Source organism: Macaca mulatta, chromosome 20 (assembly GCF_049350105.2).
Source record: "Macaca mulatta isolate MMU2019108-1 chromosome 20, T2T-MMU8v2.0, whole genome shotgun sequence".
Taxonomy (NCBI): domain Eukaryota; kingdom Metazoa; phylum Chordata; class Mammalia; order Primates; family Cercopithecidae; genus Macaca; species Macaca mulatta.
The window spans coordinates 82173690-82194624 of record NC_133425.1 but is presented as its reverse complement, the minus strand read 5'-3'; the positions used below and the strand labels follow the sequence as shown (position 1 = coordinate 82194624).

General features: G+C 48.5%; 1 long non-coding RNA gene across 1 annotated transcript; it reads right to left on the bottom strand.

Annotated features, from left to right (window-relative positions):
- Positions 1 to 6028: 6028 nt before the first annotated feature.
- Positions 6029 to 8535, bottom strand: LOC144338155 (uncharacterized). The gene is made up of 2 exons (XR_013412018.1): positions 8269 to 8535; positions 6029 to 7245 (listed from the first exon to the last, which is right to left on the bottom strand). It is a non-coding gene; the product is annotated as an uncharacterized LOC144338155 (long non-coding RNA).
- Positions 8536 to 20935: the final 12400 nt, after the last annotated feature.

Sequence of the window (20935 nt, the reverse complement as noted above, 5' to 3'; positions counted from 1 at the left end):
GAGCAAATACCCTGCGAGCTTGTCTTTTCCCTTAACAATAGGAGGTGGTCATTTTTTCTCAGCAGTGCATTTGGATAGGCTTAGCTTTGTAATGACTGTGTGGTTTTCCATAGTGAATACTTAATTACAGTATGTTGAACCACTGGTTGCATTGTCTGGCATTTCTGAGGATAATCTTTAGATATATTAACAGTAATTAATCGGAGATTAGGTATTGAGTTTGTATGGTTTTCTGGAAGTGTGTGATAATTGATAGAAAGTTAGAATGAAGCCCCAGAGTATAACAAAGCTGCTTCAGGTATGGCCTTCATTCCACTGCTGCGGGGACAGTGTGAATAAATGCTTGCTGCCCTGCAGTGCAATGTGAGCCTTCTGTTAACCACGTTCCTTGAGACTGGCTCCCGGCACCTGCATTTCACTCCTCCGACGTTCTCTGACTTCCACATTCCTGATGGGTGCACCTCTCCAAGGATGGAGCTGGGCTTGGGGAGACCAGGAGATGGCCAAGAGTCAGTGAGAAAAGATGGGTGTTGCAAACTCCTATCAACCCACAATAACCCTCATCCAGTCTGCACACGGCGGCCTTTGGGTGCTGGTGTCCCGGGGGTCTTAGAAGCAAAGCATCAGTGCCATCATCTCAGCCTCCCCGTTTCAGCCACCCACCCCCAGTTTTGCTGTCTTGGAAGTCCACAGAGCTGAGAACAACCTGTGGTCTCAGAGTGTCTCCAATCAGGGCAGAAGGTCAGAGTCGAAAAGACTCCTGTCCCCTACAGGAGTTTCTAATTTATACCCGCCCCTCGCTGCCCCCCACCCAGGTATATGTTTATTTGCTTTGGTGGGAAATAAAACTCATGCAATAGGGGAGAACTGAAAATGTAAATGAACATACTGATGACCGATTAGATCCTTGCAATACATGCTGTGTCTTATTTGCCCTCACTCAATCTGGTTGAAAGAAAACTGTTCTCCAAACTTCCACATCACAGTTCCCGCTGGCACTGTGTGTGCCATTTATACTGTTATCCTCCCCCTAATATTTCTTCTTTAAATCAATTCATTTTCTGACTTTACCTTATTTTAAAAGAACACTTTTACAGCACAGACCTCCATGAAAATAGTCATTTCTCATCACCATCAGAAGCTACTATAAAAGTAAATGCAAGAAACCACACCGCCATTATTAAACTCTTCCTAGATGCTGCGGCTTGCCTGAGGCTTGCAGCCCAAGCCTGCTCTAGCTTGCTAATGGAGGCAACTAGGATGCTTGAGAGAGGTGTGGGGAGGTGCTTGGGCCTCTCTCATTATCACAGAACTTCCCTTGCAATTTTCAGTGCTGCCAAGTGTTCCACCTGAAATCATTGCTCAGGTGAAATCAGTCCCACACCAGGTGCTCTGGCTGGAACTTCCCAGAGCCCGATCTGGGTGCTGTGGGCTTCTGGGCCCTCCGTGGCTCCCTGTGGTTGCAGAGGGATGAGAGGATCCTCTCACCTCCATATCAGTACCCCTCCACTGTGTGTTCACAGCCAAATTCTCAGCCACTCCTCTCTCCCATCTGCTTGGGAGCTGCTTGTCCACTAGCTTCTCCTGCACCAATGATCTGCTGATTAAAACAAAAACAAAAAACAACAAAAACCAGGCACAGTGGCTCACACCTGTATTCCCAGCACTCTGGGAGGCCGAGGCAGATGGATCACGAGGTCAGAAGTTTGAGACCAACCTGACAAACATGATGAAACCCCGTCTCTACTAAAAATACAAAAATTAGCCAGACATGGTGGTGGGCGCACCTGTAATCCCAGCTACTTAGGAGGCTGAGGCAGGAGAATCACTTGAACCCAAGAGGCAGAGGTTGCAGTGAGCTGAGATCACGCCATTGCACTCCAGCCTGGCAACAGAGCAAGACTCTGTCTCAAAAAAACAAAAAACAACAACAAAAAAAAGAAGACAGTTTTAAATTCTAGAGTCAGGTATGCTGGGTGAGCCCTGTGACTTGCTGGTCTCCGCCCCTGCCTGTCTTTGGGGTCTGTCCTGTAACTGAGTTGTATTTCCTTTCCTCTGATACAGAGAAAGATACCACATCCCAGAGTTGCTGTGAGCTTCAAACGAGACAAGATATGTAGAAGTGCCATGCAAATATAAACCAGTTCTACAACTCTAGGTGGACAGCGGAGGTAAGGGCAGGGAGAGGGAAGAGCTTGGTTGGGGTGGAGGGTGGATGGCGTTCTTTTCTGTTTTTTTTTTTTAAGCGGTCTGTGTCAGATGAAAAAGTTGCTCCCATCAGTCAAGGGCAAAGATGTTTAATTTCTGCTTCTGTAAATAAATATTTTAGGGTTTTTCATAGTGGGGTTTGTTTCAGAAAGGAAGTTTTCCCCCCTTATTTTTTCACTGAAGACATAGAAAGAATCATCAGACCAGCAAGCAGTACAGCTTGCCTTCCTGGAGTGTGTGAGCAGTGACCCTGAGTGGCAATCCCAGGCCCCTTCCCAGGTGGGACCAGACAGGGGCTTGTGGGCCAGCAGGTCCAGCTCATCTGTGTGGCTCACAGCGAGGCAGGACTAGCTGTTATAAGAATCTGGGGCGTCAGTCTTCTCAAGAGCAAATGTGAGTTCCTTGCTTCATGGCCTTGAAGCAAATGAAGTGGGTCAAGGTGACCGAGCTGGGCTTGTCCAGCCTTCTGTGGGCTGATGTCCTTCAGGCCCCCGTGATAAGCGGCCCTGGCTGGGGATGGAGGTGGAGACTTCCTGGCCAGCCCAGCCTAAGAAAGAAGGGAAGACAGGGGAGAGGGAAGGAAGGGCCCCTGCCACGTTCCACCTGAACTCTGGGCTGGAGATGCAAACTCCTCCTCAGTGCACAATAATCCCCTGTCCAGTCTGCACATAGCAGCAGCCTTTGGGTGCTGGTGACCCAGGCGGGGGTCTTAGAAACAAAACATCAGCGCCATCATCCCAACCTCCACATTTCAGCCTTCCACCCCAGGTTTGCTGTCTCGGACATCCACAGAGCCGAGACAAGATAGGTATAAATGCCATGCAAATTAAAACCAATTCTACGACTCTAAATGAACAGCGGAGGCAGTGCAGGGAAGTGGGGAGGTTGGCTGGGGTGGAGAGTAGATGGCTTTCTGGAGGGTCTGGTGGGAGGCCACTCTTGGGCAGGAGGAAGGGGGGTGGCAGAGGTCATGCAGGCTGTTCCCCTTTGTGTGCCCAGCGCCCCATCCCCCCAGATTCATTCTCCTTCTCTTGGCTCAGTTCTGTGCCCAGAAGCCTGGCCAGGGCACCGAGTGGAGCTTCTGCTCTCTGGTTTCCCACTGGGTTGCCCAGCTGGATGTCCCAGCAAGAGTGCAGGGTGGGAGGACACATGGGGCAGGGCGTCTGTCACCCCCATCCCTGCCTGGACCAGCCATGGCACAGTCTGCCTCCCTATTCAACCATGTCTCTGGCCAGGAAGCCCCTCCCTCTTGGCTCCAGTCCCAAGGTGATGGTCGAGTCTGCTCCCTCTCTCTGTCTGTTGCAACTTAGGGACAGTGTCAGCTCCCTCCCTCGCTGCCCTCCCTTCACGAGGGGTTGGCCCCGATGGACACAGATGTGAGCTAGAGCTATCCCTTCCTTCTATCTTCTTGGCTCCTCTGTCTCTCCTTTACCTTCTCCAGCAATGTCACCATTCTCTGAGCTCTCAGTGTGTGTGGCTGTCTCTACAAATGGCCTCAGGTATGCCTCCAGATCTCACGAGGCATAGGCTAGGCTTATCTCCATTTTACAAATGAAGACATGGAAGTTCAGAGACGTTGAGACACTTGTTCAAGGTCACACAGCTCAAAAATGGCAAGGCCAGGACTCAAACTCAGGCCTGACTCCAACATCCACGTTCCTGACCATTTGGGCAAAGCTACACATAGGTTTTCTGGGTTTGGCGATAACAACAACATGTCCCCAACTACGGCGTCATTCACTCCATTCCCCTGGTTATGGCGTTACTCGTTAACATAGCTATTCTACCAGGGGCTCATTTGCAAATGCCTGTAGCAAAATTGAAACAGCTTCGTTCAGAGGGGATACCCTAAAATAGCTAATTTACAGAAAGCCCCTCCCAGCTTGGAAATAGCTGTCATGTTCCCATCCCATTTAATAATAATAATAATCAGAACTTTGCCAAACATCGATTACTTTATCCCGTTTCACAGAAGGGGATTGAGACTCAAGAGAGGTGAAGAATTTGCCCAACATCCTCACTTATTAGTGTGGTGGCAGTGAGACCAGAAATCCAGGCAGTCCAGGCACAGACCTGAGAGCCAGACCCTCCCACCGTAGCACCTCCCTCCTGTCCACGGCAGCAGCTCAGTTCTCCTGAGAGTGAGGGAGGGGCAGGTGGAGCCGGGGAGACTGGACAGCAGCCAGCCAGGGAGCCGGGGAACGTGAGACCTGAGGGTCAAAGGCTGAGAAGAGCCGAGGAGGAAGGCACCATCTTCGAGCCTGGCTCTCTGCTCTCTGCTCCCTGTACTTGTTGACTGGAGAACCCACGATGTTACAATGACAGTGAAGGAAATGGTCTGTCTAGACACACGTCTAATTACCTGCTGTGAAAATCCCCACCGGGATGCGTGCCACAGGCAGGATGACCTGACACCATGTTCATCTAAGTCCTCCGTACCACTCAGCATCAGCTAGGGCTGGACTGAGCCTGCCGCACCCCTTCTAGCTGGGGAACCCGGTGGGTGGGGGTGGCTGGTGGTTTTGTTGGCTTGTTTTGAAGCTCCCTGAGGCTCGGTTGTGTTGTCCACAGAACAGACTTCCTGTCTTGAGCACCTGCCCTGTTTAGGCTTCCCAGCAGCGGTAAACAGCATCTCCCGTTGCCTCCTGCTTCCAAGGTAAGTTTCCCAACTCCCCTTGCAGGAAGGCGGGAGCCTATCATGCCCGGGTTCAGGAGGAGGCAGTGTGGGTGCAGGCTTGGGTGAGGGTGTTGCTGGAGGGATCTGTGGGTTCTGTCACGAGTACCGCGGCCGGTCATAGCGCTGTGATGCTGCCTCCCGGAGGCCTTTGCTGGAGGGCACTCCAGTGGGATCTAGGCATTGCTCCTGGTTTCCACACGTCCCACAGACAATGTGAGAAGGTCTTGAATAAATTCCCTTTTCTGTATCAGCTTCCTAAAGTGGGTTCTGTTATTGCAACTACAAATCCTGACTCACGCACTGTCTCACAGGGCGGTTCCAAAGAAGAATCATGGTTGTTGAGTTGCTTGGCGAAACACTCCGCACACAGTAGGTACCCCGTATATAATTGTTTAATGAATTAATTAAAGAATGAATTAATGGAAATAAAGCACAGGGCAAGGTGTCCAGCCCGTGGGAACTACTCACTAACTATGTGTTATTAGGACTGATCACGATGATTATAAAATAATTATAATGCAGCCTTGAAAATAGCCACCAGCCTGTGTGCATCTGGGCAGCCAAAGAAAATATGAGTCACCGCCATAACCATCAGGTCTATTGCCAACTTCCAGGCCCAGGTAGAATTTCTCTGTGGCTTTAAGGTTCAGGCAACTAAATATGTGGAGAAGTGATATCTGTCAAGCTGGAGGCTTTATGTCCGGGGTGCAATTTACCACGACTTCTTTTGTCTCTGCCATGGTGGCTGGCAACGTCTGAATGCTGGTGGAGTGACAGCTCTCCGCAGAAGCACGGTAGAAAAACAAGATCAAGGTCGCACGAAAGAGGGTTGTGTGTTCTTGTGGCAAATCTAGTCCACCCTGGCTGGTAGAATAACCTAAAGGAAATTGTCAAATCAGGTGGAGCAAGGCGGCTCAAGCTCTGTCCAGCAATCTGCTGTATTTTTCTCTTCTCTCTGTGGGTTTTGAACCAAAATCTGTTTCCAGTTCATGTCTAGTTAAATGTCTTTATTCTCTTTGGTTTAATCACCAAGAGCAGAAAGGCATGATGAGGGCGTCTCTGATCATAATTAAATCTAGCCTGTGAAAATGCTCTTGGCTAGACTCTGCTGGTCTTCATCGTAAAGCCCGTGGGAAGCTCTCAGGATCAATATTCTGCCTTGTTCGTAAAATCACCTACGAAGGTCCTGGTTTGGCCCTCTGTGATGGCTTGCATGAAACTCTGTGCAGCACCAAGTAGGGCCTGGATTCCTCTAAACTGTTCATGTTATTTTTGGTGCGGGTGAACGAGGTTTGTTCGTGAGAATCTGACTATTGAAAACAGGCGGTGCAGATAAATGAATGGCTATCTCTGGTGCATGCTTTGGGTGTATTCCAGACGTGTCAACTTGTAAACAAAGGAGGTGTCCACTCCATGCTGGGGACCGTGTGGTCAGCTGGGTGGCTGTTGATGGGTGGAGGTTTACACAGCAATGTCCCATGGCAGGTACTGCCTGTGACCGCCACTCCTCCCTGATGGGGTTCTGATGGGAATGGGAGAATTTGAATTCTGTATCACAGGCTGGTCTGTTCACTTCATGCTTTTGGAGGCCTGGTGATAGAATTGTCTGTGAATAGATGATTAGTACTTTGACCTTATGCATTAATTGACTGTGCCTAAAGATCTGAAAAAATGGATTTCAGTCTCTTTCAGGGAAATGCTCAGGAATTTTCTGAAAAGACAAACCATATAGTAAAATGTGGTGATTGCCTTCATGGGGCCTGTGCATGTGGGTGGATCTTTGATGCCAAGAACTGGGTTAAAAGTAAAGATCTTGGCTATTGAAGGTGAAGAATGTGCACTGCCCCCCCGGCCACCGTATCAGCACCCCTGGGGCCCCAGTCTCTGCAGATGCTGATTGCACCTGGTAACCTGGTCCACCCCTGACCTTTCTCACCTCAGAAAATGGCATCTCCACGGAACCAAAAGCTCAAAGAATCAATCTTGGATGCACCCCTTCCCGTCAACTCCCACTACATCCTGGACAGGCCCCCTTGCCTTTCCAGCGCTAGTTCAGTCCCCTCCTCATGGGCTCCTGGGCCCTTCTGAACCTCCTCTGCACAGTTCATTCTCACATGAGAGCAAGAGATCCTCTTAAAATATAGTCAGGTCTGGTTCCTCCTCTGCTCAAAATCCCATGAGTCAAAGCCAAATTCCCATAATGTCTACAATGATGGTTCTCAAATGCTTCCCCCAGGGGACATTTGGCAGTGTCTAGAGGCAGTTTTGGTTGTCACAAATGGGGAGCGGGGGATGCTACTGGAATCTGGTGGGTAGAGGCCAGGGGTACTGCTAAACTTCCTACAACACACAAGACAGCACTGCCACAGAGAAGCAGCCAGCCTAACATGCCAACAGTGACAAAGCTGGGGAGGCTTGACACATTCCAGGCAGACAGCTGTCATTTGCTGTCTGCCTGGAATAGTGAATAGGATGGAGAGTTCTTGTGTAATCTCACAGAAAGTGGCCGAATTTGTTTGTTCTTATCTTTGCCATCTCTATTGCATATAGGAGGTATCCCAGCCCGCGGGATAGTCAGAGCAGGCCCTGGAGGAGGGGGTGGGAATTTGGGGAACAAGAGACACGAGAAATGGAGACAAGACAGTGCTCTGATCAAGTCTCATTTAATGGCGGTAATGCACTGCCTTATATACACTTGGAAGGGAAGGGGTTGGGCTAAGGCGGAAATGATCTCATTGCCGAGGGCGTGGCCAGGTTAGTTTCGGTTTCTCCGGTCGGAGGTCATGTTGCGCTTGCGCTATTAAGTAACAATTTTCCCCGGCGCGGGAAAAGTGAGTGAAGAAGCAGCAGGAAGAGCGCCATCTTTAATGAGGTATTAGTACAGGGGAAAAAAGGCAAAGATAGGGAGAAGGTGTGGGGTGGAAATGAATATAGCTCAGGCGTTTAATCCTCAATTATTATTCGCTATGGCCGGGGTGTGCAGCTCCGGACAGGAGGGGCCAGGAAAAATGATTGCTTTCAGTTAGGAATGTGTTGAGCTGCAGTTAAAAACTTAACCGTGACTTAAACAAATCAATGTATCAGTGCTCTTTTTTTTTTTTTTTTTTTTAAAAAAAAAAAAAAACTTTTTCCTCATATAAATGCTTGGAGATACTTCAGGGCCATTATGCTCACCTAAAAGTGTTGTCATGGATCCGTGTCCTTGGGACTTCCTGCCCTGCCATGCTTGACAATTGACCGTCATGGTCCTTGTCACTGGATGGATTCCATGATCCAGGCCTGAGGAAGGGAAAAGGGGAAGAGCACAAGACCAACCATGTCTTTCTCTTTTTAAAATGTGTTTCTAGGCCGGGCGCGGTGGCTCACGCCTGTAATCCCAGCACTTTGGGAGGCCGAGACGGGCAGATCACGAGGTCAGGAGATCGAGACCATCCTGGCTAACACGGTGAAACCCCGTCTCTACTAAAAAATACAAAAAACTAGCCGGGCGAGGTGGCAGGCGCCTGTAGTCACAGCTACACGGGAGGCTGAGGCAGGAGAATGGCGTAAACCTGGGAGTCGGAGCTTGCAGTGAGCTGAGATCCAGCCACTGCACTCCAGCCCGGGCGACAGAGCAAGACTCCGTCTCAGGAAAAAAAAAAAAAAAAAATGTGTTTCTAAAATCTCCACCCCATTGCTTCCACTAATGAGACTCTGGAAAATATATAGATTTCAGTTTTGCCACCCTAACCAAAATCCCTTAGTGAAAATATCAGCAGGGAACCATCAGCATTTGAGATGCTTCACAAACACTGCCTAGGGCCGTAAGAGCTCTTTATGGGCTTCTGGTTAAGATGAACTTGTTCTTTCTTGAGGTCCTCCGACTCTGTCGGTGGAACCATTCTCCTCCTGGTCAGCTTGCCTCCAAAACTCAGCACCACGTGGTCAGTGCTTAGTAAGAATACATCTTTTTCCTGAGGGAAAAACTTCATCACAGAAGCACAAGGTTACAACAGATCTTCAAGGTCACCCTCTTTTCCTAGGTAACATCTTGGATCCGCATTTACCTAAAATACTTCCAGGAATGGGAACTCACCAACCTAAAAGACACCTCCAACATCAGGGGAATCGCTGTTTCTTCATATCCAACTAGAATTTTCCAACCTTGAACTCCACTCATTGCCTCCAGTTCCATCCTTGAGGAGATCTAATCTTCACTGCTCCCAGGTTATAGAAGCCCTGGATGGTTAATGGCCCAGGAGGGAGGTTGTCTGTAGTTTACATTTGAGGACACTGAGATGCTGGCTGTGAGCTTCAGATGCAGACTTCTTGGTAATTGAGCATTCTTTCTACTACAATCATAGAGGACAAGGACAGACCACACCGTACCCGTCTCCAGACATTACACTACAGCATAGCAGGGTCTTGGTGCAAGCTCACAGCCCACACGTGTACTGCACCCTACTGTGGCCTGGAATAAGGCTTGGTCTGGGGCTAGATTTATGAAAAACACAGGTCCTGACTTGGTGGGATCCCCAGCCTGGTTGGCTTGGGTGATGGGAATGGCAGGTAAGCTGGGTGCTTTGAGAACATGGTGGAAGTGGATATACTCTGGCCTGGGGGCATCACAGAGGGCTTCCTGGAGTCAGTGACATACTTTGTGTCCACAACCTCCCCTTACTAAGGATATGATGACACCCTGTGCTTCCAACCAGGGGCTCAACTCTTTCGATTCCTACGGGGATATTCTTGCATGCAATCTTCCCAGAGGTGATGGGAAGAAGGTGGCCTGAAATGGCACCTTGATAGGTGACAAATGTTCTAAATCCAGACAGTTGTGATGGTTGCCCAACTCTCGAGATATGCTAGAAACCATGGCATTGTGCTCTTTAAATGGGAGCATGTTATAGTGTGTGAATAATATCCCAGTAAAGACGTATTTTTAACATTTTGTCATGATATTTATATTTTATTCTTTTTTTTTTTTTTTTTGAGACAGGGTCTTGCCAGCTCTGTTGCCCTGGCTGGAGCACAGTGGAGTGATCTCGGCTCACTGCAGCCTTGATCTCCTGGACTCAATGGATCCTCCCATCTCAGCCTCCCACATAGCTGGGATTACAGGGGGATGCCGCCACACCCTGCTAATTTTTGTATTTTTTATGGAGATGGTGTCTCACTATGTTACCCAGGCTGATCTTGAACTCCTGGGCTAAAGCAATCCCTTTATCTCAGTCTCCCAAAGTGCTGGGATTACAGGCATGAGCCACCGTGCCTGGCCAAGATTTTATTCTCTAATCCGTACCTGGTTAACTCACAAAACCCAGCCGTGTTCATTCTGCCCAGTGGCGGTCTCTCTGGGAGTGGACAACTCAAGCCCCTGCAGTGGAGCCCCTCACTCCGAGCTCTGCTCATCTCTTTCCCATCAATTAGTAACTTGGCCATCACCTCCCCCATCCACGAGAACCGTTATACTCCTCTGACAGCCTCACAGACGATTTGGAGGTGAGGCTGGGGACATTTGGACAGCAGTCAATTCTCTTTTCTGCTCCAAGTGTGGTCCTGGACCAGCAGCGCCAGCATCCCAGGGAGGGTGTTAAAAATGGAGAACCCCAGGCCCCACCCTTGATAGGCTGAATCAGAATCTTCATTTTAACCAGCTCCCCAGGTGGTTGGAATGTACATGAAAGCTGGGGAAGCCTCGCTCCAGGGAGCCACTTCTCAAACCAGGTCGCACACTGGAACCTTTAAGGAATAGATGTGGGACTCCTACCTCCAGAGACCGGGGTTTCATTGCTTTGGGGGCGTCCCCTGTGTGGCAAAGTGGCAACAGTCCCCAGGTGATTCTAACATGCAGCCTAGGTTGAGAAGCCCCGATCTGGTGCACACAGAAGTTTTACTTTACTTGGTTATTTTGTCTAAAGCCAAAGCGGTTCATTAATCCTCATGTTGTCTCCACCCGTCAAAACCCAGCCTGACAAATCCCTGCAGCGGGTCTCCCCCGCACAACACCGGCTCACTCATGTCATTTCATCTTACCCGAGCAATCTCTGCCCGTCGTTGTTAAACTTGGCCCTGGCCACACTGGGGTTCACGGCGATTGTCCAAATACTGAACTTCAAACAAACAGAAAGAAAATAACACTTGCTAATCCTTTGTGATAAGCTGCCTTTATCAGCCCCCTTTGCTCCCGGCTGGCACGGCTGGTCAGATGGCTCTGGGTGACATGCCGTACGTAAACACCACCTGTTTGTGCAGGATGACACTGGGCTGCTCCTGCTACTGGTGTTATCGCGAGGAAGCACTAGGTTGGGTGTGTGAGTATTTGGACCAGGCTCACAGAGTATGATAACAGTGCATTGGACCTGCCCCAGGGGTAGCTGAATCACAGCCTCAGGGCTTTGTTGAGACCTGCTGGGTTGTTGCTTCCTGGAAGGTAGATCGCTGAGAAAGGGACTTTCACTTCTTCCTGCCTCGGTGGCTCCCTTTCCAGTGTCTAGACTTTGCATTCACAATGGCAAGGGGCTTCCGGATTCCATTCTCTATTTGCTGCCAGTTTCCAAAGCTGCATATCTAAATTGGGATTTCCTGGATTCCCAGAGCCTTGGGTTGGAAGGGGCCCTTTTTGGGCGAGTGGTCAGAATGCACTGTCTGAAACCAAGCTGTCCCCTCTCCCTGCTGCATCGGAGCCTTACATGCTGGGACGTATGTCTGAGAACAGAAAGGTTGCTTCTCATTTCCAGGGTCCCCTTAGAAGTGATTTTGTGCGGTGGTGGCAGCAGCCTTTGCCATCATTCTCTGGGTTTTGCTCTGCAAACCTGGTGTGCAAGTTCTCTGAGATGGTGGAGAGTCTAGAGCTCTTTCTCCTCGTGCCTTAAGGTGCATTTCAGTCTCCTGGGATCTCATTAAAATGCAGATTCCAGTTCTCTGTGTCTGGGGTGGGCCTGGGATTCTGATTTCTGACAAATTCCGGGTGCTGCTGCCGCTGCTGCTGCTGCTGCTGTGGGGATGACACCTTAGTCGGGAAGGAGATCCCAGACTTCATTTTCTTGAGGCTGAAATCAAAGAGAGAGCAGTCAATGTGTCCCTTTCCCACCTATCGTTCTTTGAAGACTCCAGGTTCTTGTTTGGGCTCCAACTACAGTTGGATGGGCTGTGAAAAGGGTCAGAGTGATGGTTCCGGAGTTTGGTGACTGTCAATGAGCCATACCTGCAGGGATCCCCAGCCCTGCGCAGTCCCCTCTCCTTGAACCAGCTGGGATTGTAACCCACTTTAACTAATAAAAGGGCTGGCAGGGGGCTGTGCCCATTCCAAACCTCTGTTTTAAGAGGTCCTAGAAGCTTCTGCTTTTGCACTGTAGGACCCAGTTACTTGCAGAGGCTGAGGTAGGAGGATCATTGGAACCTAGGAGCTCAAGGCTGCTGTGAGCTATGATTGCACCACTGCACTCTGGCCTGGGCAACAGAGCAAGATCCTGTCTCCAAAAACTAAAATAAAAGAAGAAAAGAAAAAGATAAAAACATCAGTAACATAAGCTTCCACTTTAAGAAACTAGAGAAAGAAGAGAAATTCAAGCCTAAAGCCAGCAGAAGAAAAAAATAATAAAAAATTGAGCGGAAATCAGGGCAACTGAAAACAGGAGAACAACAGAGACAATCCATAAAACTTGCAGAGATCCTTTGGAAAGCTCAGTGCAGTTGATCAACTTCTAGCCGGGCAAACAAAGAGAAAAAGAGAGAAGGCACAAATTACCAATATCAGAAAGGAAAATGAAGTCATTACCCTTGATCCCACGGCCACTAATGGCATAAAAGGAATAAGTCAAGCAACTCAATACCCACAGATTTGATAACTTAGATGAAATGGACCAGTACCTTGAAAGATAGGAGCTACCAGGAGAGGTAGCAGAGCCCAATTAAGGGCCCAGAGTGGAAACAGTGTCATTTCCATCATTCTGTTGGTCAAAGCAGTCACAGGACCTGCCCACGCCAGGTTCAAGAGGAAAGACTGGCAAGGTCTTGCTGCAGAGGGGCTTGTGGGGCGGGTCATATTGCTGTGTTCCTCCCTGGGAAATCCAACCCACCGCACTTATGTTTCTCTTCTTCCAGGAAACCCTCCTTATCACTCCTCCAGGACCCTCCCCTATCTTGGTCGTAGAAACATTTAGTAATATCTGTGAAATCAGCATTTCTCAGCCTTGGCTGCATGACAGTATTGTCTGGGAAACTTTTGACAACTGTCCACACCCGGACTCTGCCTCCTGCGATTCTAGCTTCATTGGTCTGTGATGGGGCCAAGGTGACTTTTGGAAGCTTACTAGGCACTTCTGTGTGCAGCCAGGGCTGACAACAAATGAATGAATGGATTTACAAGTGATTCATTGAAATGGAGTATGCTGGCTAAACACTATGAGCACAGCAATTTAGAAAATCAGTATTTACAAACTAAATATTGATAAAGCAGCCTAGTGGGAAAACAACAGGAAGACATGAGTAGTATAAGAAAATAAAAATACAGAAGAAGGGGAGAGGGGAGGTAAATGACCGAAAGACCATCACAATGGGAGATTCTGTTGTTAAGTGAGAAGGATGATGAAAAATGAAAAACTATGGTGGAACCTCAGCCTCTGAACCGTGTTAAAAGTAAAAAGGGCAAGTGTTGCCCCCAAATCAGGGCCCTTGGAGGGTTGCCCTTCTTCCTTAACAGTATCACTTAAAGTTCATAATAGACAGAAACATCTGTGCTCAACAAATATATTTTTTCTGTCTACTAAAGTAGCAAACAATTTAAAAATATGTTAAGATGCTTCATGACATTGTCTTTAGAACTGGCCATCTAAAACTTTTCTATATGAGAGATGTAGTGTATATGGACGCAAACACGTGCACACACAGTCTATTAGGCTAGGAGAGTTCATTCGGAGAAAAGTCCCTCATAGCTTGCCACAGGGCTCTGCACTTAGCCCTTGCTACTCTTTTTATAAAATCTTGGCTGAGGCCAGGCGTGCTGGCTCACATCTGTAATCCCAACACTTTGGGAGGCTGAGGCGGGCGGATCACGAGGTCAGGAGCTCGAGACCAGCCTGGCCAACACAGTGAAATCCCGTCTCTACTAAAAATACCAAAATATCAGCCAGGCGTGGTGGCACGCACCTGTAGTCCCAGCTACTCGGGAGGCTGAGGCAGGATAATTGCTTCAATCCCGGGAGGTGGAAGTTGCAGTGAGCTGAGATCATGCCACCACACTCCAGCCTGGGTGACAGAGCGAGACTTCATCTCAGAAAACAAAACAACAACAAAAACAAACAAGCAAAAAACTTGGCTGAAGACAGACTATTGCATCAAACCGTAAGATTCACAAAACTCAGAAGAAAATCTCATGAAATGGGTGAGAACGGTAGTGATTCCAGAGATGGTAGCCAATTGTGCTTAATGCATTTATAAAAGACCACAACTTAGGACCTGGCATTTAAGAGGTGCTTAATAAATGTTTATTGAATAAAGAATTTCAGTAAGTTGAAATGAAGGGCTCAGACAGCCACAGAGACAAATGCACAGGCCTTCATCTACATCTGAAATCTGATTGCACTAGCACAGAATGCAGATGACCTGTGTTGAAATCAAGTATTTTTTAAAAAGCAACTGTGAGTGTTTAATTAGCAACACCTTTATTCTGAGCAAAGAGTGGGCTGTGGCTGCTATGAGAATGACTCCTATCTTAGCACAGCTTCCTAGACCTCTAGTGTCCCCAGTGGGCCCTGGGCAGCCACAGAACATACCCAGGTATTGTATTGTTTTCCAGGCACTGTCTTTAAAAGAATGGTCTCCACAGAGAAAGGTGTCCACAGAGAAAGGTGATATGGAGGGAGACCTCACCTGTGCACTGAGCAGTGAATATTTTTCAGAAGAAAAAAATAATAAAAAGTTGAGCAGAAATCAAGGCAATTGAAAAATAGGAGAACAGAGACAATCCATAAAACCTGCAGAGATCTTTTGGAAAGCTCAATGCAATTGATCAACTTCTAGCCAGGCTAACAAAGAGAAAAAGAGAGAAGACACAAATTACCAATATCAGAAAGGAGGTCATTACTCTTGATCCCATGGCCACTAATGGGATAAAAGGAATATCCATTTATTCCTCTTTTTTTTTTTTTTTTTTTTTTTTTGAGACGGAGTCTTGCTCTGTCGCCCGGGCTGGAGTGCAGTGGCCAGATCTCAGCTCACTGCAAGCTCCGCCTCCCGGGTTCACGCCATTCTCCTGCCTCAGCCTCCCGAGTAGCTGGGACTACAGGCGCCCGCCACCATGCCCAGCTAGTTTTTTTTTTTTTTTGTATTTTTTAGTAGAGACGGGGTTTCACCGTGTTAGCCAGGATGGTCTCGATCTCCTGACCTCGTGATCCGCCCATCTCGGCCTCCCAAAGTGCTGGGATTACAGGCTTGAGCCACCGCGCCCGGCCCCATTTATTCCTCTTAAGGAAAGAGCATGGGAAGGCCGTCGGAGAGCAAAGGCACAGCCTGCTCTGGCTTTAATCACTCTGCTTGCCGAGAATATGGAGAGGGAAGTGTGCCAGCGAGGCTACTGCAATGCTCCAAGCTCAAGAGGGCGATGGCTTGGCCAGTGGTGTGGCAGTGGCGAGAGGCAGAAGTAGTTAGACTGGGTTATGTCTCACAGGCAGGGTGAGTGGGATTTGCTGTTTTATTGTACATAGGAAGTGAAAGCAGAAGTCAAGGCTTACTCTGGGTTTTTATCCTGAGGACTGGAGTTGGCTTTAGCTGTGATATGGGACACTAGAATAAACAGGCCTAGGAGGTTAGAAATGAAAAACTTTGGGCCATCAGAGTCGCCTATTAGTTCTCTAAGTAGATATTGAGTAGGCTGTTGTATAAACCAGTCTAAGGGACACTGGAGGAGTGTGAGGGAGAGTGGATTGAAAGACTCTGGAATCTATGAGCAGTTGAAGGAAGGGAATGAGGTGGACATGTCAGAGATGGTAGTTGGCTATGAGATGTTTGGAACTGAAGGGGGTACAGTTATTGGTAACGTCGTGGTCTTGATTTGACCATGGAAAGAACAGATGAGGCTGTGTCAGGAGGAGAACTTTGGAAGAGATGTCTAGGATCTCAGAGTCTGGGGTGAATCGCTAAGAATTATGACAGAATCAGGTTGGGAGGCAGTGTGAAACTTGGCCTGTGGAAGAGATAGTTTTATAAACCAATGGGCTAAATGCTGGGCTTTTAAATAAATAGTCCTGGGGAAATTGGTTCTCTAATGGGAACAACAAATTAGATTCTTACTTTAGATCATTTACAAAAATAATTTCCGGATAATTAAAAATCTACAAATGCCTAAAGCGATGTTTTAAATCCTCTAGAGGAAAATTCAGGAGACTATCTTTATGATATTGGGACAAACAAGAATGTTATAAATAAGATTCAAAACTCATAAGCCACAAAGGACAATATTGTCAGAGATGATGCTGTTGAAAATTTAACATTGCTACATACTAAATAAAGTGAAGAGGTAATTCATGTTCTGCCACTGTGAGAGGCAGTGATATGCTGGGTGAGGAGCATTACCTGGAGTTGGGCTGGGTGGGAATCCCAGCTCTGCCAGTATGTGCTGTGACCTTGTGCAAATTACTTAACATCTTTGAGCCTCAGATTTTTCTACAGAAAATGATCATAGAATCATGAAATGGTTATAAGAACTATTATCTTAATCAACTCTATGATCCTACTTAGTAGAATTGCTGGAGTGATCAAACGAGAGAATGCATGTCAAGTTCTTCACAGAATGCTTAGCAAGAAGAAGACACAGTAACTTCTAGCAAGTTCTTCACAGAATGCCTAGCAAGAAGGAGACACAGTAAATTCTGGCAAGCTCTTTGCAGAATGCTTAGAAAGAAGAAAGACACTGTAAACTCTAGCTCTAATTATTGTTGTGTTCCCATAATTTTTTCCCACTTGAAGATGATGACCAGGTCCTATCAATCTATGTATACTTGTGACTTTGCACAGTTCCTGATATGCAGGAAACAATTGAGGGCATGACTGAATGAATGAATGATGTTCATCCCATCAGGATGCTCGGAGAAATAGTCCAAATCCCAAGAGTAGACCAGGGACAAAGCCTGCCCTGTCTCTAGCCAACAACAGTTTCCGCAGGTAAAGCTGCACATGTACAAGAACCAGCGGAGCGGCCATCATGACTAATCCCACCAGGATCTCTTCCATGGAGGAGAAGAAGCCAGCAGAGGTTTCATCTGCCCTCTGTGACTCAATCTCCGTGTGGCACCAGATAAACTTATTTAAATTTTTTGTTGTCAAATGACTAACTTGGTTGATTTCATTTCTCACCGACTTTAACCAGCAAGTTGGCTGACCTGAACGATGGATAAGATGCTTGTTCCCAGCCCCAGCTGCACATCCGAATTCCCCGGGGAGCTCCCAGCAAATCCCAGTGCCCAGACCCCCATGCCAGAGATTCCAACCCAGCCTCTCTGGGATGAGGCCTGGGAATCTCCCCAGGGGATCCGAGAGCAAAGCCAGGACTGAGATCCGCTGCATTTGACCACAGGACACAGATCAGCCCTGCACCTCCTTCCAAAGGCCGTTGCCAGGTGAGGGTTGCGGATGTGGAGCTTTGGGGTGTGTCCTGGGAAGGGGCTTTTTGGCCCCGGCCAGCCGGCCATTTGGTGGCCGTTTGGCCATGTTAGAGAAAAAAAGGATCAGCCCACGAAGTGGTTTGGCCTTTTAGGAAAAGCCGCTGGTGGATTGGATTCCTCTGCATTAGAGCCAGGTGCTCTGGCCCGGTGGGGAGGCAGCTCCGATGAAAATACTGACAAGAGAGCAGCAAAGTGCAGGTGCGTGGCAGGAGCACCAGGACTCATGGCAGCTCCAAGATCCCCAAGGATGGGGGTTCCGCACAGAGATCACTGCAAAGGCAGAGCTCCTGTGTGCCCAGGAGAATGTGCACAGTACTTAACAGCTTGCAAAAGGCTTTCTCCATCATGGGTCCCAGGACCCTGGACTGCAGACCGGTGTCAGTCCATGGCCTGCTAGGAACCAGGCCGCACAGCAGGAGGGGAGCGGAGGGCGAGCGAGCATGACCTCCAGAGCTCGACCTCCTGCCAGATCAGTGGCGGCATTAGATTCTCGCAGGAGCAGTACGTGAACCATGCATGTGAGGGATTTAGGTTGCACGCTCCTTACAAGAATCTAATGAATACCCAATGATCTGAGGTGGAAGAGTGTCATCCCAAAACTGTCCCTCCCAACAGGACTGTGGAAAACTGTCTTCCGCGAGACTGGGTGCCTGAAACGTTGGGGACCGCTGTTCTGGATGGTCTTAACTGGGTCTTTAAGGAGAGTAGGAGAGTAGGTTGTGAGGTTAGGATTCTTATACCCATTTTGCAGGTGGCAAATCTGAGGTTCAGAGGGGTTAACTGATTCCAGCAATGGCCTGTGGATGGCAAACAGCAGATTAGGACGAAAGCTGAGTTATCTGGGACCCAAACTGTCCCATGGACTCAACCTCTAAGTTCATCCTTCCAGACAACTCAGAAACTAAAGCCATTTCTAAGCCGCACTCACCCTGACCATGCTCTGTGGGCTAGCCCCCTCTAGCCACCCCTTGTCTGATGCCAGTTTATCCTGGGAACACCCGGATGGGATGGTAGCAAAAGAAACCAGGCAAAGCAGAAGAATCCTGAGCCGCCCCAATTTGTTCTCTTTGCAACTTCCATCAAGAGTCGGCTGGGGGAGAAATCGGGTTGTGGCTGAAATGACGTTTTAAATCAGAGTTTTCCAACCTTTCCAAGTATGACGTCGGAAAAAGATGTCACGGACTTTTCAAGATAGCAATCCTGAAGATTTAAGGCCTGATGATCTGATGTAATATGTGTGTATTGAGAAAATGCACCAACAAAAACGCCTTCTGTGAATTCTGTAATACTCCTCAATTAAGTTTAGTAAACCAGCAATGGGAACAGCATATACTGGTAAAAATGATAGTCCAATTCATATGTATAAGACTGTATTTTCTCTGGGGATGCTTTTGCTATTAGGTAAGAAAATGTCTGTTTTTTTTAAAACGATGATGATTTAAGTGTTTAGGAAAGAAATGATGTGAAATCTGGGAAGCATGGCAAAGTATTGAAAACTTGAATGTAGTTAGTAGGTTTATGAAAGCTCATCAGACTATTTGCCTACTTAAGTGTTTGGAAATTTTTATAAATAAGTATAATACCTGGCCCACAAAATCAGACTTCCTTAAAATGATGTTATCCGCTTCCCATAGTGACATCTTAACAGCTTGCAAAAGGCTTTGTCCATCATGGGTCCCAGGCCCCTGGACTGCAGACCGGTGTCAGTCATGGCCTATTAGGAACCGGGCCTGGGACGCATGATGTAGAAAGCCTTTTGCAAGCTGTTAAGTACTGTGCACATAGCCACAGATCGGAACCAGTGGTTTCAGATTACTGGCAAATGCCTGTCATTTCGGTTTTTAAAAAATCTCATAGCTCAAGATAGAAGACAGTGATGACTCATATTTGTGTTTGTTCATCAACCCGGCTTTTTCCATTCCATTCTGCACAGATAATGTCAACAGCCAATCCATGAGTATGGATTGGTCCCCTGTCACGTGTTAGGCTCTGGAATGGGTCTAACAAAACCAGAGAGATGTGGACCTTGCTCCCCAGGAGGTTCGCAGTCATGTGGGAGAGATGGGTGCTACACAAATGGTGATGGATGATTAATAAAATGATTGCAAGGGTGCAGTGTTAGGAAGCCAGGGTGAAGGGCAGGTGCTATGAGGCCCCATAACAGGGAAGTTATATCCCAGAGCATGGAGACTTCCTGGAATAAGTGAGACCTGAGTTTATCAAGCCCAGAGACCAGCCCCAGGGGCTTCCCTGACATTCCAGAGAGCCCGGCCCCCAGCTCCTGCTGTGTGTGCCTCCAGGGTCTGGGGTGAGGGACTCCCTGCTTAGCGACCTAATGAGGTCATGAAGGAGCAGCAGGAACGTCCTCCCGCTGCCTTCCAGCCTCCTTGTCAACAGCTGGCCTTTGAGGGGACTAATCTTCGGTGTGTTTGATATGAAGTGGGAAAGCAAAAATAATCACCTGCCAGTGAGTCCCTCTTCCTAACAGACAGGGAGCGATCGGGTTTCCAGAGGCGTGGGCAGAGGAATTGCCGCTCCCGCCAGCATGAGCCCGGAGGGGCCCCTCTCCACACAGAGCATCCATCTCCCCTGACTCCCGGGATGGCCCGCACTCAGCCACAGCTCATATTTCCTGGGCTTTCGTGTGGGAGATGAATGCGAGGAGCCGCAGGCACCGAAAGACAGCAGCGAGCAGGGTCACGTGGCCCGGGGCCCGGGGCCCTGCCCACCCTGGGGTAGTAGGGAGTCGGCCCAGGAGACAGCGTTTCTGAGGATTTTGTAGGTGCCAGGCACCAGGCAAAATACTCTGTCATGTTGGACTCACTCCTTTAGGATCTTGGATTTGGAGATTTCTCGGGTTCGAACCTAAACTCTTGACATCCCCCCGACTCACCCGCCACCCACCATCCGTGCCTGTTATTCCTACATTCTCGCCAAACTGCTCAGGTCAACCCCGGGGGCGCGTCAATGGATCACTCTGCCCTACGGCCCACACCCAATCCATTAGCAAATCCCGCTGGCTTCGCCTTAAGCCTGCACCCCTCCCACCTCTGCTGCTATGGCCCTGACCACCCTAGCCCACCTATCACCTGGGCAACTGCCGTCAGCTCCCACCCTGGCCCCCCGCAGACTGCTTCCAGCCCAGCAGCTGGAGGGCCACTAGCCTTCGGTCAGATGACAGCTCTGTGCTCCCGCCCCTCTGCACCCCCCACACCACAGGGACCGGCTTACAGTGACCCTGCAGCCACCTGGGTCCCCGCCCCCCCGTCAGCTCCTCTCCAATGTCATATGGCTATGTTACTTATGCATTTATTTATTATTCGTTTTCTTCTTTGGTTCATATTTTTATCCATTTTGCTCACTGCTCAATCCCCGGGGCAAAATACAGCTGGACCCAGAGCAAGGGTCT